Source organism: Nipponia nippon, unplaced genomic scaffold (genome assembly GCF_047370975.1).
Source record: "Nipponia nippon isolate SJK-2023a ecotype South Korea unplaced genomic scaffold, ASM4737097v1 scaffold_12, whole genome shotgun sequence".
Classification (NCBI taxonomy): domain Eukaryota; kingdom Metazoa; phylum Chordata; class Aves; order Pelecaniformes; family Threskiornithidae; genus Nipponia; species Nipponia nippon.
The window spans coordinates 7175683-7201733 of NW_028262313.1; the positions used below are offsets into that span (position 1 = coordinate 7175683).

The 26051-nt window shown below is 38.6% G+C and overlaps 1 long non-coding RNA gene across 3 annotated transcripts in view; it reads right to left on the reverse strand.

Moving 5' to 3' along the window:
• The window catches only part of LOC148056666 (uncharacterized), a 487731-nt gene that overhangs the window by 285838 nt on the left and 175842 nt on the right, over nt 1–26051 (reverse strand). For 2 of the 3 annotated variants that reach the window (XR_015702593.1, XR_015702592.1), the window contains exon 3: nt 10040–10137. This is a non-coding gene — a long non-coding RNA (uncharacterized LOC148056666). Of the gene's footprint in view, nt 1–10039; nt 10138–17608; nt 19501–26051 lie in introns of those variants that run through there. The other variant, XR_015702594.1, reaches the window with a different exon arrangement.

Consider the following 26051-nt stretch of genomic DNA (forward strand, 5'->3'; position numbering starts at 1 on the left):
ACTGGATTTCCTATCCTTCTATTATACACTTTAATATATTTCAATTAATGTGATAAGCATCTAATTTACTTCACAGTAGTTTTATAAATAGCAGTACTGTCTGATAGATCCGCAGAAGATCTGGTAGAAATTATCTCAAACTGTGTGAATTATCTTGCAATATACAGGCAAAGCCATGCCATATATGCAAACGTCTTGCAAATCCCATCCGAAACCACTCTGAAAATAGAAACTTATATTTTATTACAAGACTTTCGTAGTGTAATAAGTTCACTTGCCTAATTCATTAAAAAATGTCTTATCCAACATCCTGAAATTAGTGCCTTAAAGAATTTGAACAATTCATTGAGAGCCACAATGAAAATCTACTTGGACACCAAACTTTGCATATTCAGTATTGGGAAGGGAAAAAGATTCATGGGTGAAAGATCATTTCTCATGAAAAATGCCCTGAGAGAAGAATGAACCTTTTCTGAACATCATTCATTATTCTCTAAATTTGGGGCTGGCAGCACCAGCAGCCTAACTAGATTCACATCAGAACCTGAATTCGTTGAGACCTCTTCACAGAGAACTAGTGAGAAGCCAATGGGATGGCGATCAGGATCAGATTCTGTGTATTAAATTGCAGGACGCAATACTCAAACATACATGAAGATACAAGACAACTGAGATGGCAATCTGCCTCCCTCTAACCACCTGGGCAGTACGGTGCAATGGGAGCATCGGCAAAACATAACTGACTCATCTGGGCATCTTAAAGGTACAGCTCCCCAGAGGATGAAGGCTGTCACTGAAGACTAGTCTGGCAGAGTCAAAGACATTTTTATTCCATCAGTATTGTCAAGGATTTGCGAGTTTGTTTTTAACAGAATCCTTGAAAACTCAGATAATAAAGGGAACAAATCTAAAAATCTATCAGCTATATAAAATATTACACAACACCTGTATGTAAATCTAAACACAATCAGAACACAACATCTAAAATATAATATGTAAGCAGTCATACAGTAACAGATTACAGCATTACGGGTGAGAGCTCCAGTGAGCCAGCTCTTGGAGGTGGGCAGGAGAACTGGAAGGTAACAGGCAGACAGATTCACTTGGAAGAACGGATGAGGAAGGATCTGCCTCTAATACACCAGTTTGATGAAATCAGTACACTAAAGTTATTGTGCTGGCAGACTCCGCTATGGCAGTGGAGTAGCACTAACCGTAACACAATGAGTTATAAGGCAAGCCGGGGTAAGAAGAGTGATTGCAATTGCATCTTCCAGCGCTCTGGAGATGATTGTTTATTAAATTTCTTCCAAATATCTTTTACTAAAGCAACTTTAGAAAACCTAACACAGTAGAGAAAAATGTTGCAACTTTTAAATGGATTGTACTAAATGTCAAATGCAATGACTGAGTTTTAATGCACAAATGTTTAATTAGACCTACCTTGCTTCCATCTTTCAAGGTAGCATCTGCTAGTCTCCATTGACAGACTTTGCCAGAGAACAATATTTTGTCTGCTTCAGGGAACTCAGCAAAACCCATTTCTTCATTTTTACAGTAATATCTTGTGACATAGCAACATTACTCTCTATGTGTTTGTGTAAACACTGGGCATGTATATACCTTACAATGGATTCCCTTCTCATGCAATTAGCCCTTTATTAGTAATTAGCAATCAGCTTCCTTGGTTATAGAGTGCTCATGTACTAAAAGAAACTAGGAATAAATCTACATATTATATACTTTTACAGTATAGGATAATTAAAACATCAGACATAGAGTTTTCCTTTTGCTTAATCTGTTTGCTAATACTGTGAATGACAGAGAACTGAGAAAGCTCTTGCTTATTTCTACTGTGTGCAGGATGTTATCATCCTGAAGTGCTGTAGTTAACACATTTCATAATACTTTATCTCATGGGATGAAGCAGTTTCCTAAGATTAAAAAAGGAGGGGTGACTGTTTTAATTAACCTGCTGCTACTAAAAATCTAAGGATATTAATTCCACATCTCTAAATGGGTGTAAGATAATTTTGTTCTTGTTAGCAGAATTCTTCCTGAGTTCCATTTTAAATATGTATTCTTTTCCCACACAAGGGCAGTTACAATCCTCCAATATAAGCAGACAACTTTTCACAAAAAGTCAGAGTCTCGCAAATAAAACCAATGCAGCAAAACAAACAAACATTTAGACTGTTGCTCTCCTTCAACTAAAATATGATGACAGCTGTAGCCACTGTGTAACAGAGAAAAGCAGAGGACGAGAAAATACTTTGTCTGTCTTGATATGACCAGGGAATTGAGGGAAGCAGAAGAGTGAAAAATATGTGACACACTGTGTTCATGTGCTGGCTTCACAGAGTGGGCATGGAATCCATTTCAAAGTGAAAAATAGCCCTGTGAAATTATTTTAATCTATTTATCCACGTACCATCTCTAGAACATTCAGAAGTGACTCTGCACATTCTCAGTTATAGAAAACTCCCACTAATTTCAAAGAACACTTAGCACAGCAAAAGTCACTCCTTGAGAATGGTTAGGAAATTCTTTTTAAAACGGTCTAGGAATTTCCACTAAGCAGCCTTTTAAAAGTCAAATCCAGAACAAGTTGGCATGCTTGCAAAACACCAGCCAACATTACACAGCTGTAACCACTGCAATTAATCTTTCATTTTCAAGAACACTAATTTAACAGAAAACTGCTCTGTAAAAGGGAATTTAAATGATACACAACTCACCTCACTTTTTACCTTTCTACAAGGAGACCTTTAACCCACTACTTAAAACTAAAGCTAATAGCTATATACTATAAAAATATATACTATACGTTACTTATAGCTATATACTGTAAGTAACTTCTGGTTTCACCCATTCCCTTGTGGCATTTGCTAGTGATGAATCCCGACGTGGTATAGTCTATCAGAGCAAGACAGAAAGATTCGATACGTCAGAGCTAAGGGATGGAATCAACCAATTCAGTGAAAACGTGCAGCTCCAAAAGACATGTAAAAACAGGAGGCACTTCCTGCTGAAGTTGAAGGACCATGCAGAGACAGAGGTGTATATCAAATAGTCAATTCTTGACTTTCTAACCTATTGTTTTCCTGTCACTCTTTGCCTTCCTTCTTGAAGTGTATTATAATGATGTATTTTTAGCCTGGTTCTTCAAGAAATGAGGCATATGTGGTTGTGTTGCCTGGCCATCTGTCAGTTTGCTATTTTCCCTCAAGCACATTTTGAACCTGTTGAACAATTTCAGCCAATTTGACAGAAGGCTAAAGGTCTCAGACATACAAATTTCTGCATATTTCATCAAAAGCTATAGCTAAAAGAAGAGAAAGACCCAGCATATTGCTGCATACCCGTGGCTAGCCAGGCAGGCGGCTGGCACATCGCATGACACACTGCCACTGACCCACTCAGACAAGCAGAGGGTATGACAGGGAGGCTGCAGACCTAGGAGAGGAGATGGAGGTTAGCTCAACTTACATGCAAATCCACTGGAAGCTGTGCTTCCTCCGCAGTGCTTTGCATCAACCAATGTAATATTACTACAGTGGCATCTTCAGGCTTCAGCCAAAAATCAGGCAACAGTCTCAAAAGGATATTTTGTTCTTTTGGGTTTGCTCTTTTTTTTCTCCAGATAGCTTACAATCCAAGACAAAAACAGAAGAATGGGGCACATTAGTGGTAGGAATGGAAAGAAGACCAGAGATGGTGTAACCGTTTCATAACCGGTTATGGTTAATGTCCATGTTATGGACATAACATGAACCAGTTATGGTTCATGTCCATTACTGGACACGAACACAGATGACCATAATGGCCAGAGGTCTTGAATTCCCAGCCATGAGATTTTCCATCTAGCTCATATCATCTCTGGTTTAGATCCATAAACACTGGGGATTCTGAGTTATTCAATGGCACGTAAAGCTACCTAATCCTTTTTTACACCTATTTACAGTTTTGTACTCAAAATCTTCCAGTAATAATGAATTTTGCAACTGAGTATGTACAAAAAGCACACCTTTTCATTTGTTTAAATCTTCTGCCTAACAGCTTAAGGAACTTTCAGTTTTCTGTTATGGGAAACAATAAATGTTTGTTATCTACCTGCCATTTTCACCTTATTTGTGATTTTATGGATACCTATCATATTTTCCCTCAACCATCTCCCTTTCTAGATGGATGAATCCCACTCCATTTGGTACCTCCCCTCTGAGAAACCTTGTAGTGCTTTTGACCATCTTTGACCATCCATGTTACCCTTCTCCATGCATTTCCAACACTGGGTATATCCTCACTGAAAGGGCAGAGCAAGAACTGCACATTCAACACGTGGGCAAATAGGGAATATATGGTGGTGTAACAATGTTCTCAGCTTTGTTCTCATTTTCTTTACTAATAATGCTTCAAATTCTATTTTATTGCTAAGAAATGGACTAATTCTTTAGAGAGATGTCCACGACGACTCCAAGATTTCTTCCCTGAACAGTAATAGAGGATTTGGAGTCTACTGTTTTGTATCTGTAGTTCAGTTTATTTTTCCCATGTGCATTAATTTTTGAAACACTAGATTTTATATCATTATTTCTTTCAGTCATTCAGTATTGCGTTTCTGTTATTATTTCCATTTTTCTTCCACTCCCCCATTTTTTATTAACGTCTCCAACATACCTCCTAAATCTTTTCTGTATTTCAAATTCAAAAGCGTATAACCTTATCTCTATATCCTTGTGACTTGCACTTTCAAGTTTTACCAGGGACACTAAAGTAGCTTATAATAGTGAAACTAGTTTGACATTACTAAGGAAAATGTTAAATCGGCTGTAATAAGACATATTTAAAGTCAAATTCATTGTGTTAATTTTCCTATTTAACAATTCAATAACACCGTCAGTGCTTTCATCTACATCCTTCTGCAGCTTCTGGGCAGGGATTTTGTGTACCTCAGATATATATATATAGTGTCTATGTCTTTACATAATGAGTATTTTGAAAATATTTCCTGAAGTCTGTTGCTCACTATCAGCACCATGTGGAATTACCAAGATTATTTGTAATGTGATTAGGAAGTCTTAAATACTGTTTTGTGCAATGAAGATACACTATGACAATATTTGAGTGGATACGATGAGTCATCCAGATTTTGATTTCATGAAAGCAGGACTGCATAACAAAGTGTGAGGCAGCAGTCTCATTGTACAGTACAGTCACATACTGCCTCCCTCATTGAAAATACAGTCACATGCCATTATGCTACTTTTTATACAATATGATATGCACCTATTCTTAGCAAGCATCGTGTTGAATGCAAGTGGAATAAAGCATGGCATGACTGCCCCTTGTGCTATTTTAGACGAATACACAGTGAAAGCTAAAATGTTTTCACAGACAGTATGTTTAAACAAAAAGGTATTGCATTAGGATTCGTAAGTACTCAACTTAGGCTGCATAGTTACCTAACAACTGCAATAACTAGAGGTGTGCTGTTCAGTGGCGCACATTTTTACCAATAAATAGATAGGAAAAAATCTATTTTTCAGCTCTTCATTGCAGCTGGTTTTAGTATGTGAGGTTTTGCTTCTGTGTTTTCCAAGACAGTTGACCATACTAATATGGTTGAAAGAATTCTGCCAAGTTGCATCATGTCATAGGAAGTAATTTAACTAAAGACAGGATATTTTAAAGGACTGGGAGCATACTGTCATCACCAATTAAAAAAAAAAAACCCACTATATTTCTTAAAAGCAAACACTGATTACCTGCTTTGCTGGAGTTATGGCTGGCAATATTATAAGGAATTTGGGGAGAAGAAAAGACCTTTCTTTTCTTTACTTCAATCCTAATAGTAATAAAAAGTTAGCATACATCAGAATCCCTATCTCTCCAACACTTCAATAGAATATCCACTACCTTTATCTCTGAGGAGCTCCAATCTCCAACTACAGAAAAAAAAAGATATGGACCTGGTACTTTGTTAAGATTACAGAAGTTGCATCTGTTTACCCGGTTATCAATTTAAAAGAAATGATAGGGCTAGAAGGGATGCTTGGAGGTCATAAAGTCCATCTCCTTGCCTCAAAGCAGGTTCAGATGCCTCTATATCACTCCTGACAGATGTTTGTCTAGTATGTCCAGAGATTAATATGGCATTAACTCTCAAGGAAATTTATTTCGGTGCTGGCACTTAAAATGCTTCTACGGGAATGTTTCTGAGCCAAAAAAAGCAGAGAAAGTTGATAAGAGTAGAACACGCTGTTCAGGATAACAATTCTCCCTGGAGGAAAGTTAGAACAGCTCTGTAGTCTCCAGCAAAGCATAGGACAAAAATCAACAAAATGCAAGTAGGAAGCATCAAATAAAAGTTCTAACAGTGTCCTAAATTTGAGCCTAAAAACAAGCAACCAGAATAAATATATACATGCTGCTTACTAAAGAAAGTTCAGAATGAAATTTGATAATAAATAAAATATATCAACAAGGAACAGAATTACTATGGATTGCAATTCTAGTCCTCAGTAATAGGAGGACAGTATTACGTTTATATTACTGATTTACCAGAAAGGTGACAATGACTGTGAAGAGCATTTTTAAGGACAAAAACCATAACAATAATGGAAGATTTCAACCACAATTACATAAACTGGGTAGGTGTCAATGTAGGTGATGCTGAGACAAAATTCTTAGATAACATAAACATTTGCTTTTTGGAGAAACTTGTTAGGGACCAAAAGAAAAAAACCTAACTCTTGACTTCATACTGAATGGTGCCTGTGACCTTATTCAGAATATTGCTTTCAAAGGCCTGGCGTTACAGAAGAGTCCCATAATGTAGTCAGGTATAACATCTCATAGGAGAAATGAAAAATCTTTTGTACCTGTGCTTAGTTTCAAAGAGAGAACTATATAACAAGCAGCAGCCAAAAACTTATAATTTTGAAGGTCGCATATTGTATAATGACATCAGCTAAAATACACAACATATGAAAAAAAGCTTTAATAGCTCAAAAAGGCCAGCATGGTTTGATAACAGAGGTTATCAAAAGCAAGAAGACATGTTTCAAACAGTGCAAATGTCTCCAAGAAGGAAAACAGGAAAGAACACAATATCTAGCAAGCTATATATAAAAATGCAAAAATGAAAAAAAGAAGAAGAAAAAAAAAGGTCTTGTGATCTAACTTGAAGACGACACTAAAACTAACAGTAAATCCTTAAAGCATAGCCAAAGCATGTAGGCTATCAGTCTTTCTGCAGGACCAAGTGACAACAGAGGTACAAAGGGAACATTCAAGGAGGATAATGCTGTACAAGGAAAGCTAATAAATTACTGTAGCTAGGATATGCGCATCCACTTAGACTCAACAACCTTTGCGGATCTACAAGAGGATTTATCTTAAACTGATGTGTTAGAAGGGTGCATCAAAAGAAAAAACTGGTAAAAGGAATAGTAACACATTACAGGACACAGAGGAGCATCATAAATCTTAAATATAAAACTCCTGAACTGCTATACTGATCGCTTAAAATATCATTTGCATCAGATGAGTGGAAGATAGTAGATACGAGCAAACAAGTACCCAGTTTCTTAAAATGGGTTTTTAGGGGATCTAGAGAATTACAGCAAGTATATCTGCACCCAACCAAATCATAGAATAATGAGCAAAAGAAACAGCAGATACAGGAACAAACCTGTTGTAATAAAAAAGAGTCAACATAGTTCTTATACAGGCAAGTCATGCCACTGAAACTTGTTAGGGTTCTCTGTACAGCACGGACAAGACAGTTTATATGCTGTACTTGAATTCTCTAAAAGCTTTCAGCAGGATTTCTTAACCAGAGGTTCATAAAATGCCATGGGAATGTCTTCTTACAGATTAATAACAGATTAAAAGGATAAGAAACTAAAGTAGGAATAAATAGTAAGACTTCAATGAAGCCTCTGCCTTGAGGCTTGTGCTATTTAGTATTTTCATAAGTGATCTGGAAAAGGGGTGGCAGGGACAGCAACATTTGCTACTGGTGACAAATTATTCAGGATAGTAAAAAGGCAAGCAAACTGCAAAGACTTGCATAGGAATTTCATGATACAGAATGATTAGTCGATAAACTTACAGACAAAACCCAGTGTAAATAAATGTAAAGTAACACACATGGAAAAGTAACCTTAACTATACATATTCAGTAACTGAGTCCAAATTAGCTATTAACTTTCAGAAAAGCTATCTCAGAGTTATAATAGATAGTACCATGAAAACATCAGCACTTAAAAAGGCAAATAAAGCATTAGGAATTATTAGAAAGGAAGAGAGAATGAAAGAGAAAACACCATTACAGCATTTTATAACTCCATAGTGAGCGTGTTGCTACATGAAATCTGATTTCCCCATCTTGGAAAGCACCAAAAACCAGAGAAGGTGCAGAGAACTGCAGCAACGGTGATCAAAACTCTTCAGGACGCAGAGACAACAACAGACAGGAAATTCTGATATTTCAGAATTCCCATAAAGTGGAAATCTTAGGGTAGAGAAGAAATTCATTTTGGAAATGCCAGCATATGTTGATTCTGACACACAATATGCTTCTTAGGACTCTGACAGCTGTGACTGAAATTACAGTTGAACTGCTGAAGTTTCATGGCTCAAACACTCAAGGACAGCCCTGTTACTCAGTGTCTCTCAGTCCCCGAGGGCACTAATTACTTTAGTCTCCTTCGTTCATGGCCTGCATGGCAGCCCCAGCCCTGGCTGCCCTGAACTGATGTGACCTGTTTCGTTGCAGGAGCCTGAGCCTAAAACTTCCCACTGAAGACTTGAACCAAGGGTCTGGAGAGCTCCAGCTTGTACTAGGACTTCCAGGGATCTCACACTTAGGGACCTGAACAGAAAAACTTATTGAGGCTCATACGTAATATGCCTGTGCAAATGTCTTTGTCTTCATCCCCATCAAGCATGCAGCCTCCCCTTGAAACTCAGACACTCATTTGTCAAACAATTGTCATAAAAGAATTAAAGCTTGAAATTATTTTTCTGACAGTCTCTACACACAGCCTAAAAGATAAGACCACACAGAAATGCCATATTAGGGTAGAAAAGCTCATATGTACATACAGATATGGACAGATATAGAAAAGAAATTGAATACCAACTTCAAATCCTTTTTTTTACCATCTGAGAAGTATGTTTAAAGTAGGTCATTATGGTACCTTACTTAAGGTCTAAAAAAACACCTGCAGTACTGGTGGCCAGTCCCGAGTCAACGAATGTGATGACAGCCAACTTCCCAGCTACCAACACTATTAAGAAACTTTTAGTCACATAGATTCAAAGAAAAATAAAACCATTCTGTTCTTCAGTAAAGTTTACAGTAATAATGCAATTAATGAGGCACCTCAGTCTGGCAGGTAAAGACAGAATGGGTTCTAATGGCTAGAGGTTGAAAATAGACAATATCAGACCAGAATCATTTTTCATGGTGAGATTAGATAAGCTTGGGAGCAGTTCACCAAAGGATATTTAATATCTTTACATCCCCATTTTCTAGAAGACATGTTCTACTGCAAACAGAAATTAATACTGTAACCTACGGTACACAGGAGGTCAGACTGGACCATCACAGTCCTCTCTTCTACTTTTATAATCTGTGAAGTTGCAAACATAAGTCACAGAAAGCATCTAATACTTTTTAAACCAGTTCATTGAAAAAAATTTCTCCTGTATGAGACAGGAGTTCCCATAGCTAATACACCAGAACATAGCTCTGAAGGCTTATAACCTTTGCATGATTGGTTTTATATTTTTTAAAATATATGAAATTCACGAAGGTGACCAGTACCTTAGCAAGCAAGACCACAAAGACAGAGAAAACTGTAATCTTGATTTTTAAAAGTTTACGATTAATATGTTGCAATTATGAATTTCCTCATCTTCCTTACAAACATTTATTTCATTACTAATCCTCTGACCTAAATTAAAGATCAATATGCATTTCCTCTTTTTCTTTGAAGGAATAGAAAATATTGGTTCTTGATTTACTTACCATGTCCCATTTCTTTCTCTCACATATGCCTGTATCATACCCACAAGTTTTCATGCCTTTCCAAAACGTCAGTCCTGATCTTCTCACCACTTTTGTTACTAAAAAGAAAGAAAAACAACAGTAAGAACTGTTATTAGCAAGCAGCCATAGTAGCAACAGTAACTTACTGGATGGAGATATATTGCCTTGAAAAATTTTAGGCAAAATTTCATTCAGTATCAGCTGACAGCTGTCCTTTCTCAGTTATACTTAGAGTTTTAATGAATCTCAGATTGGAACAGGAAATTCAGATGAAACCATCAAGTTTGTCACATTTTGATCAAAGCCATTATGTATTTCGTGGTTTCTGATCAAAATCCCAAACAACCTTGGCTTCCTCAAAAGGTCTTAAATTCCTTCTATTACTACTACTGTTTTACGGAACTGAAATAAAGCAGGCTCAGATTTCATAGATGTCATGAAATTTTCACACAGCTTTAATACAAATAGCGGCCAAAACTGAAGCCCAAAGTAACAGAGCACCTCTTCAGATGGATCCCTAACCCACAACATGGTGTGGCATCAGTTTGAAAACCTAATATTCGTAGCTGGCAAATAACTTACTGCAGCTGAAAGTCCAGCCTGTTTGAAGGCAATGGGAATGCTGCTATGGGCTCAATTTCGAACAGAATTTCATCATTTCACTGAAAGTTTTGTATTTGTTACAATAAAAAAGGATTTTTCATTATTTATGTGTTTTTTTAATCCCTGAGTATATGTATTAAAAACATCCTATTAAACATTTTCTTAATACAAACTCAAAGGAACAACTTTATCATGGGTATAGCGAATCATCTTTTTATACGTAATTTGCAGCCACAGTACTCTAAGGTTCAGAACCCATCAATTAGTAATTATTTCAACACGTTACAGTCATTGGAGGAACAGAGAAGCCCCAAAAGCAAGGTTGTGCTTCCTCTCACTTCATTTGATTCAACCAGGGGCTTTCCATTGAATCTGGTGCAGTTGGGTCAGAATCTGCTCGTTCAGTTATAGGTATATATAGTATATTTGAGAACAATACATCTAGGCACACAGAACATGAATAATCTTCCCTTTATTCATGGGAATGACAGCTCCTCTCCCAAGTGAGCCAGACACATGAAGTAGACCTACTCAGTTCCCTTATTATCTCTTGATTTACAGAAATAATCTAAAGTTTCATGGATTAATGATTATAGATCCATCAATGACAAACTGTGATCAGCTACCTCATTAACATTAATGCACCACCTATCTGGAATGCTGTAATGAGAAACAGTCAAAAACTAATTTTTACTAATGGACTTTTTCCTCTCTTTAGTATTGTGGCAGATGTAATGACTCAGTTGGTTTTGCTGCTGTTGATGGGCAAAATTTCACTGAGTCCTCGGATATGCTAGCCGTTTTTACTAGTGTAAATTTAGACAAGTAAATGTTCTTTTATATTTCTTGAAAGAAAAGATAAAGAGAATTGTAGAAGAGTCTGGACAAACATGCAAAGTAAACATGCCAGGATTATAGGAGATATGTCATGACTTGAGATACGTCATGTACGTATCTAAAAGTGTTACAACCATGATGAGTAATTTAAAGATGCATCATCATCAGTGATGATTTCTTAAGGAATTGACGCAGATGGGTGTAGATGCGTGACCATGGGGGTTGACAGATTTCATTGAGCCCATGACATGTGCCTTGCCTATCTACAATTGCTGTGTTTGAGTGAACTTTCTGCTGTGCCAGCAGTAATCCAGGCATATAATTACAACATCTTTGAGAAAACTCATCTGAGGAACAAATAAGCTTGCTTTAAAAAAAAAATTCTTCATATTGCCCTGACTCATAAATCTATGGTGCACTTAATTAAATTCAATAGGCAATTTTAGGGAGAGATAAACAAATTACAGAACCTCTACTAAATGACAGAAAATTCCAAATAAACATAATCCATTTTGCATTTTAATTCCAGTGTTGCTTGTCCTTATCAGGGCTGATACCTGCCTTATTCATCCTTTTTCTTCTTGAAAACAGTTCTCACGTAATGATATTAAGGAAATGTACTATAAAATACATGATATTTTTTTAAATTAGGTAACCCACCCCATCCTCCATGGACACGTAGAAGAAGGCTGGAAGACAATCACAATTTTTTATTATGCCGAGGAGCTTTTCTTTAATGATTCTTCTCCTCCTAACCCCTCTGGAGAACAGCAATTAGCATGCTGTTTGTCCAGATCCATCAACAATAGCACATATAAAGCTGTAAATATGCCACGCATGTGTTAGATTTATTATGGCATCTTCTAGTCTGACAGATTTACACACTGTCTTTTTTTCTTGTAAAGGGGAAAACTGCTGTACAAAATAAAGAAAACAATTTGCAAGCAGCAGTCCTCAGCTATGTGTAAGAGCCCATCTGAACTATCCAGATTCTCATGCTATTCCTATCACCTTGAAATCCCCATTTCCCACACTCAGCCTCTCTCTCACCATCTCTAGAGAAGACCATTTCTTGCTGTTGTGTCTCACCATATGTGTTTGTCATTTTCTACAATCCTGTTTAACATATGATGGGGGAATAGAAACCAGTTACGGCACAGGTTCTGAATTCTGCTCAGGAGAGATCTTTTCTATCTAGGTGTCATGGAAAGTTTTCTCTGTGCAGACTGAAGCATTCCTCAAGTCTCTCAAGCCTGAGAAACAGCAGACACTTCCTACCTCCCTTTTTCTCATGCCCACGTTCTTCTTCTTGTTCTCCCAAGCACCAAAAAGCCAAGCTTTCTGTCACTCCTGTCCCTATTCCACTGCTGAGCATGGCGCAGAGCAAGCGTGGTCTGTAGGCAGGCGGGGGGATTTCTGTCACTGGCAGCCAGGAAGCGTTACCCGGGGCCATGCCGATTTACTGCAGCTGCTGGGAGAAGGCTGGAGGCGGGCAGAGAGAGCTAGCAACAAATGACAGAAAACATTTGTCTTCAACAACTGAAAAAGTAAAGGCAAAAAAATCTAGAGAAGCTGACAGGTGGTAAATCATGAAATGTTTCATATGGATTTTTTAAAAGATATAGGAAACCACCACGTGGTGCTCCCACACACAGTTTTATAATATATGTGTGTCTGTCGATGAAACGGGGAGCAAGGGAGATATGCGCACTGCAGAAATGTTATATGAATGCTTTTCAGCTCCTTGTCATTGGGCTTCTTTCACTCCACCCACTAAACCCGGAATAGCATCCCAGTTTCTCTAAGTCTGGCATCTTCTCTCTTCTCCTCTCTCCTTTTTTCAGCTCTCAGTCAACCACTCGCTTCATTTCTCAGCTCTTCGCTCTTCTCCTCCTCCCCAGGGAGGCCTCTGCCTCCTCTATAGACCTGTGGTAGTTTAAGACCCAATTAAACCAAGTAATTCTCTCATACCATCTTTCACCCTTTTTTTCATTATCTTCCTAGTTTGTCTAAATTCTGCACAGATTAAGACTACTTTCTTGATGCCTCTGACATGACATATATGAAAAGAGAAAAGATGAATGTTTACAAATAATTGTGTTGAATAAGGGCAGGGCCTGCAATGTTTAAGGGGAAAGTCTATTTCGTCTTTAGACTATGCAATTTTCCAAGGCCTTTAAAACTCTTAAATGTGGGGCTACAAATTCCATTGCTTGGCTCTATATTTTGAGACTACTAGACAGATCATTTCAGAGTCTCCAAATGTGAAAATGCAGCCTCCTGACATGCACTATGTACAGGACATTTGCGTGGATATGGAAAAGGTTGTTTGGGTTTTTTTTTTTAATGAGATTGAAAGAGAAAGCAATTTGGGGAGGGAAACAGTTATTCAGCCTTAAACATATGAAAAATCTTGGTGATATTTTGAGCATATTAAATTTTTGAGCCTGACCCCAGAGCCAGCCAGGCAGTTCCAAGTAAATTCCACATGCCATTTTTATTCTTCCTCCTTTTTCTACAAACATGGAATTAAAATACAAGGAAAAAGCCATACAAGTACTGCTTTGTATATTAGGAATATATTAAGTGTTTATGTATTTAGGATATAATATTAAGGATAAACAAATGATTAATGGTCATAAAAAAAAAAAAATCCTAGCACTTTGGGTGGTGTTGGCTCAGCTGAGTTGCCAAAGGTTCTATGTATATCTTGAGCGATACCTTGAATTTGATTCTTTCTGCATCATAAAGAGTTAATATAGATCCTGGTGTGTTAATATGAAACTAGGCAGTGTTATTCAGTAGACAAGATGTTGCACTGTCAAGCAACCGGAGATTTTGCATAATCAGTTGAGCTACTGAAATTGCTCCTAGCCAGGATGCTGTGGTCATTTTTAAGATACTTCATGGTGAACAGGCATTTCACATGCTTAGATGGCAGCACAGTTGGTTTTTCATCTAATAGGACCTCAGGCTCTGCTATTAGAAGGATCCTGGTGACTGTGAGATGCAAGGCTCAAATGTCAGACGTATTATGAATAAAATCCTTAAAAATATAAGAAAGCCTTCCAGTTTCTCCAGCCAGAACCTGAGGCTGTGGCTGAGTGAAATTCCAAAGGTCTAAAGAGAATGAATGACTGCAGGCTGTTATCTGAGGTTCCAGACAAACAATGCAGTGTGCAGTACAGCAAAGCATCTGTGAGAGCACACACCGAGATGCTGCCGAATGCTTCCTGCTTCCCAAACCAGGAATATCAGATCTACAGTCTCTTTCATTGTATTCTGCACTAAAGGAAAAGTGTAAGGTAGAGGAATCACAGTTGTAAGTGAGAGTTACGTGGCAATACAGAGTACTTAAGTTTCCTGAACAACCTACTTAACCCTCGTGAGAGGCCTATTGCAATAACACAACTGGATTATGGCTGTGCAAAATGACCCAATGCTACACAGCTGTTACAAGTTCTCTAGGAGCATTTTGAAATCTTGAATATGCTTGTGAGAAAGTGTATTTTGATTGTTCCTAAAGAAGGTAAATCAGTGTCTGAATTTTTTTTGCAAGTATTTAATCACAAGACATCCAGACCAGTAAATTGGATCCGTTCTTCTATTATTTCCCATCCAGAGTCAAAATCTACATTTGGGATAGTGGTGTCTGATTCAGATATTCATAAGTCCAAATTTCACCCTGAAATATCGAAGGGTTAATATTTAAATTTCCAGCTTGATCCACCCCTGTTAGCTACCGATCCTTATTGTTCAGTGGAAAATTACTTTGAATCCTGCAGCTCTCTGCCGTCTGTTCCTTAGAATAATTTCTTCCATATGATATTTGCTGCATGTGTGAAAAACAAATTTATCACCCAAATACATACATTTCCAACGGTCTCAAAGAACAGTGATTCGAACAGTGATTCAAACCGTGATTCACATTTTCAGCAGCAGTAATACTACAGAGATTGGGGAAAAATCCTCTAGAATTCTGCTTAAAGGAGAAATATGTGGGACAATAACTAAATGCAAACAATCCTTCCCATGTGAAGCATGCAGAAAACTATTAGTGATGGAGAGAAATCTGCAGTGCATTTAGACAGCTTAATTTATGAAGCTTGACAAAATAATTAAAAGAAATCCTACAAACTTTTCAACCCAAGTGGAATCTTTTCATTTAACAAGCTAAAGGAATGACAAATGTCTAGATGAATGTGAATTTTAAGTCCCCAGGCACGATAACCTATTAAGAATCTTGCCCACATACAGTCTCTCACATGCACCAGTACTGTCTAGTCCTTGCTCAAAGCAGGAACCCTCTTCTTGTGTGCGGTATCAAATTCTAAGTGTCACACTGCCATTACCATGGTAACCAATGGACCACCAAAATTTCAGAGAGCAAATAAACTACATACTTCCACTTGCCTCATTATGCGCTGAGAAAGATAATTTTTTGTTCCTACATTATGACGGTATTGTGAGAAAGCTGATGTGAAACACGGCCACCGCCATGTCCAAATGCTAAATAAATTCAAGACAACAACTGAGATCAGTCATCCCTCACAGCAAGCGTTGCACTAGTTGACAGTAGAGGTAGTATAATGTCTGGGAACACTGTAGCTGGGGCTGGGAGACTAATAACTTCTACGGGTATTTTTAGCTACATTTGGAGACTTGAACCGAGAGTCCAGAACAATCAGGAGACAGCCCTGACTGATTAAGGCTGTAGCACGAGTTTCTCGTTGGAGCTGTGCCATTCACATACTTTCTTCCTTTGGCCCTTCATAGTTGCAGGCAGCGTCTTTCAGGAGGCAGTACAACATACAAGCCAGAACTGCAGCTGGCAGCGGAGGAGAAAACGTAAGGTGAAGTTACTATATGCGTACTGCAGTAAAAGGCTTTTCCTCTAAAGAGTCAACATTCATGCAAAATATGATAAAAGATAATATAATGCTCATGAATGCTCTCAAGGCAGCTGCCATTTGTGGGTCTTGGCTGTCTCTCTGTAGGGAGGGATCGGACCTTTAAACCAGTTCACTCCTGAGGACTTAGTAACACATCAGGGTTCACTAGATCAACAAGCATGTACACGTTTGCCTGCTGTCCACAGCTAAAAGGAGATATTCGCCAGGTAACCTGCTCTGCCAAGATATAGCTGTATCCCAGCCTGAAGACCAGCAATGATGCCTGAGTGTAGCAAATGGAGTAAAGCTCTTATCTACAGCTCTAAATCCATTTATATTCTCACTTGCACATGACTTATGTTGGTTTCAGTGGGTGGTAATTCTACTTCTCTGACAGTATTTTATAATAAGAGATCTATCTAAAGTAAAGAGGGAAATACATTCTGATTCCAACAGTGCACTCAGGATGGAAACAGACTTCCAGCTGAAGACATTGTTGTAGATGTATTTTATTGGTTTGATAGAGCATCAGCAGTAAAAAATGAATATGTGGAATTTATCAATTAACTGACATCAGCCTAAGACAAATCTTCAGCACCTCATGACAGTCTGCAGCAGCTGCCTGCACCTGCAGTGCTGTTGGATGCACTCTGCTAGCTATGCACTAGCTCTACTCAAACAACTTTCATTTTTGTGAATGTAAATATTTTTATTCTCAATTCTTACACGCAAAGGCTTTTAAGTGAGCAAGAGAAAAAACATGCCAAGGTGTACTTGCGTTATATTTCTGTTTTTATGGCTTTTCCTTGTAATGCCCAAGTACCATGCATTTATTTGGTTTGACCCAATTAAGCAATACATGAAAACCTACTTCACTGAAGTTCACTGATGCCAGCCACTGCTGCAAATGACAAACACAAGAACTTATTGTGTTACTGCTGCACGTTGAAATATAATCAAAGACTGAAATGTAAAAACGTACAATGAAAAATGCAGCTGTCCTCCAAAAAGAACTTACTATTGGTGAGGATTTACATTACATTCCTCTAAATACAAGCACAATATATTTACTGGAGAAACTGTAAAAGGTAATGAGCTAAGTTACATAGGAAAGATCAGTCCTTATACAATGAGGATACAGTACTAACGTACAGTTTACAAGCCTTGGAAAAGGCTTGTAAAATATTGATGGTCTAGTAGAAATGAGCAGAAACAATGAAATGTATACCAGGACCCAAACACGACATGCTTACACCCAAAGTCTGATCATCAGCATCAATGAATGTCTGAGGGTATCAGTGAGAAAACTTTGCTGCTTTGTAATTAGGAACTCATTCTTGAAAAGCCACTCTTCCTTTCCCAGCTCCTTTCCACCATTTCTTGCTAGTAAACTGGGAAATAGAAAAGACATTGATGTCACTTAAATATCTTTCTGCGTAATTCACAGGTGCCATAAGGCTTGTGCCCAAGGAACAAATGCACCTGCATTTACCTGCAGTTGTAAAACTGAAGCCTCCATGCAGTAAACTGCTTACTTTCACAAAAGATGTACCTCCTCTAGGTGTCCTGTCCTGTGCCAGCCCATGCAAAGCTCCACACTCCTCTTTAATTTAGTTCTGTCCCTTTATTCGAAGCTCCAAGGACTGTGCCATGACTGAATATGCTTGGTGACATGAGACACAGTGACTTCGTCACCACAGAACATGCTGAACAGCACTAAAGGAAATTTAACTTGAAATAAAGCAACCGCAAGACAACCAGTCTAAATAGCAGCAACATATACTTTAGCCTTAGCTATGCTTGTGCTGGAGACAAGCACAAATATCCCTTCTTAACAGCAACAGAAAACTTCCTGCTATGTGAGCAGGGTGGGGGTAAGGGGAGGATGGGCTGCTGAGCTGGAGCATTGCCCCTTGTACCTCATCTCTCTCCTTGGCCAGCGTAAAGAATACAGTCAAAAGATAAGGAGCATCCCAGAGCCTGGAATGCCAGAGCCAGTGTGCAACAGCCGTGGTGTGCCACAAAGAACTGCATCTACCAATACAGCAGCTATAGTTCCGGATCAACTTCCATGTTTAAACATAGATTCACAGTCAGTCACCCACACCACTAAAAAAGTTATCCCCAAAGGAATGAGATGGATACCTTGCACCATTGCAGCAGAAACATATTATTAAGAAGTGGAGTTTGCTATTCTTTCCCTTTAAAACACTTAATAGTAAACTGTTTAAGTAAAACTTGGGCTCCTATCTTCTGCTTCACTTGAAAGTCTTTGTAGGAGGCATGAATCACACAAGATGTGACAACCACCGTATCTGGAGGAGTAGCTCTTGGCTTTCCGACTCGCAGCACAGAAAGTAATGATAAGAATATTGGCAAAGGCTACAAGCAGGCTTTGGGGGCTGTGACTATGGGATTAGTGCCTGCCTGTCCTCCTCTCCTTTGTGTATGTGTGGATTCATCACTTCTGAGACCGTTCCCGTTATCCAGCTGCTCCTGTTATTGATGGCGGAGTGGAAGTCAATCGAGAGGAATGTCTCAGAAGCCCTTCACAAATCTGTGGGGCTCTCCCAGGGGATACAGCAGCATTATTGTTACAAAGCACCAGGGATGTGCTCAGTGCTTTCCTTCCCCCTAAGGGCTTAGTCATACAGGATTGCAGATAAAGAGGGCACTGAGCCTGGACTGCTGAACACGCTGCTTTGCTAATTGTGATTCAATGAAGATGAAATAGATGCTATCTGTTGGTCAACAGCAATGCTGTGGCCAACACACACAAGCATATATCGTGCATACGACCCGACAGGTCACCTTTCTTTCCAAAGAGTCCTCAGACACTCATGCCGGCTGCTGTTTCTTTCACTGGTCCTGTTTTTTTGCTGCTTTTCAAAGCAGCTCTAGAGAGAGCTAACATGAGCCACTGCTCTTGGACAGCAGCAAGAGTAACCGAAAGTCCTAGAGAAGGCTCACACCCAGAGTAGCCGCAGTCCTGGGGTCCCAAGGAAGGATCCTGCCAGGATGTGGTCAGGTTGTGTGGTCCATGCAAATGCGTGGCCTTGCAGGGGGATTGGAGGGGAGGCATCCTGGTAAAATGATGCATTGCTGGACCTACAGGAGAAAATTCTGGTTAGTTTCGAGGTATTTTAAGTATTGATGTCTAGGGAATTTTATTTCTGAGACAAGTGTAGTCCGACTATGTTTTTATAGCTTTTCCTTGTAATGTCAAAGTACCACGCATTTACTTGGTTTGACCTAATTAAGAAATATATGAAAGCCTACTGGGGTCACTCTAATTTTGAGCTAGTAAGGAATTGCAAAAAGAGGTTCCTGCATCTCTGAAAACATTTAAATCTTATATTGGATGTTGTCACCAAAGCAAAATTAGAATCTCTGAACAGTATTATCCATTTTTCCATCTTTATTTCTCTTTGTACTGGCATTCACAGCAGTAAATGCGCAATGATATTATACTCCTGTCTTCAGCTGATAATGAACAATCCACTAGATAGATATATAGCTGTCACTTTGCTTCTAGGATCCATGGCATATATTGAAAGGACATTACAGGGTTTCAGAACTGTGAGTTTGATATATGTAAATGTTTTTAAAGTTTTACTGACAATGGAAATTCATTCTGTGAGCTATACATCACTAGACTGATGTCAGAGAACATATTAACTTTCAGTCATTTTGGCATACTGTTCTCCTAGCGATGTAGCAAAGAACTTGATAAGCATTCAAGCAACTTCTAATTTAATTTACAACAGGTCCTTTGACACAACAGCAAACTGAGCACATCCCAGTTGAAAATAGTGTATGGAAGTTCATTTCCCAGTTACTTTGGTGACGTAAAGGAATACTAAAGAGCAGGTTCTCCTGATTCTGCTCTGGAATAGATGTATCAATAAATTTCAACAGAAACAATTTTTGGGAAGAAATTCAAAATCATATTATCATGATCTACTCTAAGATTTGTTACAAATATGAGTCCTCACTTACTAACCTTTATATCACAGCATATCTTGGTATTCTTCTCTGGCATAATCCCATCAGCTGTGAAAATTTGAATGACTATCTTCAAGTGGCAGTTATATCAAAATTCACTAATTTCATCATCAAAAATAAAAGTCAGTAGTTTCAGTCAATCTTTGCATTGTTCAGAATCACACTGATCAATTACATGGCAGTGCTTTGCCTAGTGCTGATTATAACTTCGTGCCTCCATTATTCAAAGTGGATCATACAACAGCCATCAGTCACAGACCTTCCTGCTCCCCAGACCTCTCCTGAAGAGTGTTAGGCAACTACCCTCCTATCATGCTTGCATTGTCTGACAGGAAAGCACAACTTTCACTAGGGAAAAATGATAAAAACATCATTGCCTGGACCAGCTTCACAACTCCTGATAAATCCCCATGAAGACTGAATCACTGTAAACCAGAAGTGGAGCTGCTCTTTCCAGCTCCCAGCGCTGCAGGACAACAGCAGACACCACTCCATGGCTCGGGGTGGAGCAGTAAGAAAAAGAAACCTTCCCCTCCTCAAGTACCATCAACCTCATGGGAAGAGCTTTAGAGACTGAGACACAAAATGAAAACAGCTCAGTTTTACACCAAGAGTTACACTTACAAAATCCTAACATAAAATTGAAAGAAGCTTTAATAGGACAGGGATGTGTTATGTGCACTTTAAAATCACTGTTATTTGCACTTTAAAATCACTGTTCAGGAAACCAAGCCCAATACAAAATAGAGTCTGAGTTTCAGTGAGTTCTTTGGCAAAAATTCAGTAAATTTGAGCTAGGACCTAAACCCATTAGTGGTCTAGTTTCACACACACTTAGATTTTAGGCTGTAAATGTCACGCAGCTCATGCAGTCATTAGTCATCCCTATGCACAATACATACATACAGAGGCAAAATGAATGTGGTTGCTGACTTATAGCAAAGAGCTGTTATGAACACCTATCTTGAACATTAATATTGAAAAAAGTATCATTAATAATATGGGATAGCAGAGTAAATTGGTTTCAGTATATATAGGAACCTCTCAAACTTTTTTTCCTACAGCTGGAGTAGAACTCTGCTGACATTTATATAAATTCAATTTTTTTTTTTTTTTTTTAAATCTTGGTGATTTTTCTTGCCTCTGTACTTGAAGAGTCTGGATAAACAGGGACTGAAAGCTGAAATGCTTTGAGAAAAGCAATTGACATAAGATTTCCAGCCCCAGGTTGAAGAATGAAAAGGGCTGGAGCACCAGATTAGCATCCAGAGGCTAATTCCCTGCCTGCATACAAGAACGCAGCTCCACTGAGCAGAGAATTTGCCCCCCAGTCCTGTGACTGCTGATGCGAACTGAAATCATTCTCCTATGGTCTACTGCAGAAATGGCCTGACAGCACCTTGATGTTGCTTTTGCAAGCTCACAGCTAAAAGTAAGATAAAAGACTACACCAGAAACCTTCACATTCCGGTTTATCTTCACAGCCAAAGCTGCACTGTTAGCTACTACCTCTGTCTGCCGTGTCATGTCCTCTCCCACATATCTCCTTGCATATTAGCTGCCCTTTAAATGACTCAGCCACTTCTCCATCCGGAAAGAACATCTCCTTCTTCATATTCTTTTGAGGAGGGCTAATAAACTGCCTGAGTCATCACCTTTTTTCACATGGTCTGGTCTTAATGTTTCAATACTCCAGTTTAGACAATATCCACTTGGAGGAGTTCTTTGCTCAGCAGCAGGAAAGAAAATAACTTGACTCCCCAATGAAAACCTCGAAAACATCCCAACTACTAAAGGGTAATGAGACATGGCCCTGATTGATTGCCTAATAACCTTTATCTAGATACTAATGAATGTAATAAATTGTGGGATTTATGGGTAGCCCCTGCTCAGAGACCATCTTTTAAAGCACCTACTTGGAGAACACTAAGTTGTGACGTGACTTCCAGCTTCAGTTTCACTGGAAAAAAAAGGCCTGTGTAATGTGTAGGCTTGAACTGACAATCGATCAGCTGAGATGTTAAAGTGAAACAGTCCAGGGAAATAAATTACCATTAAGTAAAGTTTGAGTATTATTGGAAAAAAAAAAACTGTATTTAAAAGTTCAGGCATACTTTGGAGGTCACAAGGGCCAGCCTGAATAGTAATATGATTTTATCGTTATGGTTATTTATTACAATATTTGATAATTAATTAGTATCTTAAAATCAAGTCCCAGGCAGAAAATCTTTCTAGCATGTCAGAACTGATTGTAACATTTGCAAAAAAACTCAAAGCAATTTGGGATACTATATCCCAGCTCCAAAAGTCACAGTTTCTTCAATCCAGATTTCCAAAGGTATTTACATATCTAACTCTCATGTAAATCAATCTTCTGACTCAAAGACTTTATATCTGAAGTGCTTTCAATATCACTTAGACTTCCCAGATTTGGAAAGTAGGACTTTCAGGCTCGCTAATTTTTGTTTGCCATTTAAACTCTTACCTCTTATATTTTTGTTCTGAAAGAAGAAAAATTAATAAGAGATCTGGGATAAAAGCAGCGTAACCTATAGCTCCTAACCAGGAGCATCTATCTGGATTACCAGTTCTCATATTTGAGGGCAGAAACTGAATCCTTACCACTTTTTGTCTTACTTGGCATCTCCAGGTCTATTTTGTTCCTCCACTTCTTTAGGGCAGGAACCTGTAGCCAGTTTTTAAGGGGTTTTTGTAGCTAGAGTGCTCCTCCTACATACAGCCTGATCTATGCATTTCTCCAGCTCAGGTAATACAGTCAAATCTCAGTGTCAAATTGCAGCTGATCATCACACATGTGCCAGGAACGTACAATGTGTTCTGGCCCTTTCCCCTCCAGCTCAAGGACACTGGCCATGTCAGAGGAGCACCTGGCAGCTCCCTCAGGCAATGGGCTCTGCTCCAGTCTCATTAAGAAAGCCAGTGGGTAGGACGAATCCAGCAGGATAAAATTGGGTCTAAAATGCTTGGGGGTAGACTGGTGGTAGAGCATCTCACAGTGAGACAGAGCACAGCTCATAGCTCTTGACATGATACGCTAAGAGCAAGCGTTAGCTCATGAGTGCTGTGAATAGATTATCTGTATTTGGGGAACAGTTTTAACATTAGTTACTTCCAAAAGAAACCAGATAACACTTTCGGGATGTTCACCGCAAAAACAACTTTTCCCTACTCTTTACAAAACTGACACAAATCCTAAATGCTCCCAGGAAACTGAAACATCTCATATGAAGGCAAGAACAGGAACATCAATAAAGACTATTTACAGCAGCACTTATGAATCATCAGTGCCTCGTGCTCATTTTGATTGTGCAAATATTAATAGCCTTTTACTTCTTTTTATGCTAGAATTGCTTGCCACCCAAAATCAATGTCAGTACAAATGAACAATGTACAAGAGAAAGTTTCCAATATTGTCTCCATTTTAAGATTCCAGTGTTGGTTTTCCAACTTTCAGAAAGATTTGATATAAATCGGTAGTATCTTTGTGGCAATATCAATGCTCACAATTATAAATACACAGAGAAACAGTAAGAGAAAGATCTTTACTTTTCCAAAGACAATTGACTCTCTTGTAGAATTTACTAATCTGTACTATAGACCATCTAGTTTTTATTGTTTGAGAGAGAACATTTAACTCTTACCAGGTGACGGTCTCTGCGTGACTGCCCACTCCCTGTGTTGGGAAGAACAGTGTTTCAGGTGCTTTGTGTGGTGTTAACAATGTCTGCTCAAGACTGCAGAGAAAGCCACAGTCGCTCTGTAGCGATGATTTATGAGCAAGTGCAGTCATGCAGTCTCACCAGAAAGTATATCTCAACGTGCAGCACTGATGGTCTTTTAGAAACACCTCTGCTTGTACCCTGTTTTTCCTGGTCCCTAAAGAACTTAACCTACAACTAATCCTGGGTTCAAATGCTGCCACCGCAACATTACAGTATCTGCTGCGTGAAGACAACAGATGAACCTCCAAGACAGGTCTCACAGGTGTAGCTGGGACTAGCAATATGTGAGAAACCCCAAAGCTAGCTAGTATCAGCAAAGTTACAAAGGAGACCTTGCTTAGGAAGGCAAAGCTCATTTATCACTTCTTTTAGCAAGCTGTACTCAAAGGTCCAATTTTTTCCAATTTCCTTTTTCTTTGGAAACCTTGAATAGCAAATAATCTTTTGTAAGCCCTGTAAAGTACGAAAATGTTTCCAAGAAGGAATCTCAGATACTGGTCTGAGTGAATAATATTATTAATATAATTTTTTAAAATCCTACGTTAACTGCTATTTCCAGAATTGGAAACCTCTGGGTTTTGACAGGTTTATTTTCTGGAGGCAAGCATAATGTACAAATTAAACAAATATAAAAATTATAAAATATTTTTAGAGGTAAAAATAGAGCTAAGGTTCGAATAATTTTTAAGACACAGATACTGTCCTCTCAGCACTATAATTCCAAACTGCAAAATGATCTTGTTTATATTTTTCTCACTATGCAGAGGAGGAAGGAATAAGAAACAAATTTTGCATTTTATAGCATCTAAACGCATGCTTCTCCTTCTAAACACAGAGCATAAACATAAATGTACCACACGCTATAACTTCAATTATATTATAGCTCTGTCAAACAACAGAGCTTTAAAATAGTGACGCCAACTACCAGAATATGCTCTAACTAAATCACCACATAATCCTACCAGCATAAATACCTTCTCCTTCCTCTTCACTCACCCTGTTTGTTAATCTTGCCCACTATACTCAAACTATATTCCACAATATCACTTTCCAAGCTGAGGACTTTGCCTTTTGTTACTTGCTATAAATTCACTGACCAGGAAATTAAAATGATAATAGAAAACATAAAAAGGCATCATATTAACTAACTAGATGTCCAGTCAACTTTTAGCAAAGGGCACGGTAAATTTATTTTTATGTTGTTGCTAAATATCAGACAAACAAACAAACCCACTAAAATTCTCTGCATTTCTATTAATTAATGCTCTCTGTGAATGAAAGGAGCTAAAGGAAGCTATCCTGGTTTATATATTAAACCGAGGTTCAGTCTTCCTGCCTCATCATATCTAAAATGATTGATTTAACCTTAACAGCAAGCATTAAGTATTAGGAAAGCACTACTGCAACAAGGGAGATACACGTGGGTGCTACCAGTTCAGCGATAGTATGTGCCCTGTATAAATAATAGGCTCAGAGCTAGATTCATCAAAGGGAGAATAGGAAGATGTCTTGAAAGGGAGAGAGGGAAAATGAATTCGATGAATCATGTAAGTGGCAGCCTACATCTTGAGGGAACAGTTCTACGTACTGTAATTACGAATGTGTTACATGCAGCGTTTCATCAGGAAATGCTGAAGAGGAGAAAAGAGCTTAGAAACAGCATGTTGGTGGGTACTCCGCCTGGGTGGTTCCAATTCAGGGCCCATCAACACTTCCGAATCAGGCTGAGACGGGCCCCAGCGGGACCAAGAGTTCGACAGCCTCTTCTGCAAGGCACCATCTGGGAGAAGGAAGGAAATACAGGACTGCAAATGTGCTTTTTAAGGGTCATTAGCTTGCCACAAAGCTCCTGTTGATCACAGGTCAAAACTGCAGCAGCCAGTCCCTCAGCCAGGCCAGTCCTTTGTGTAA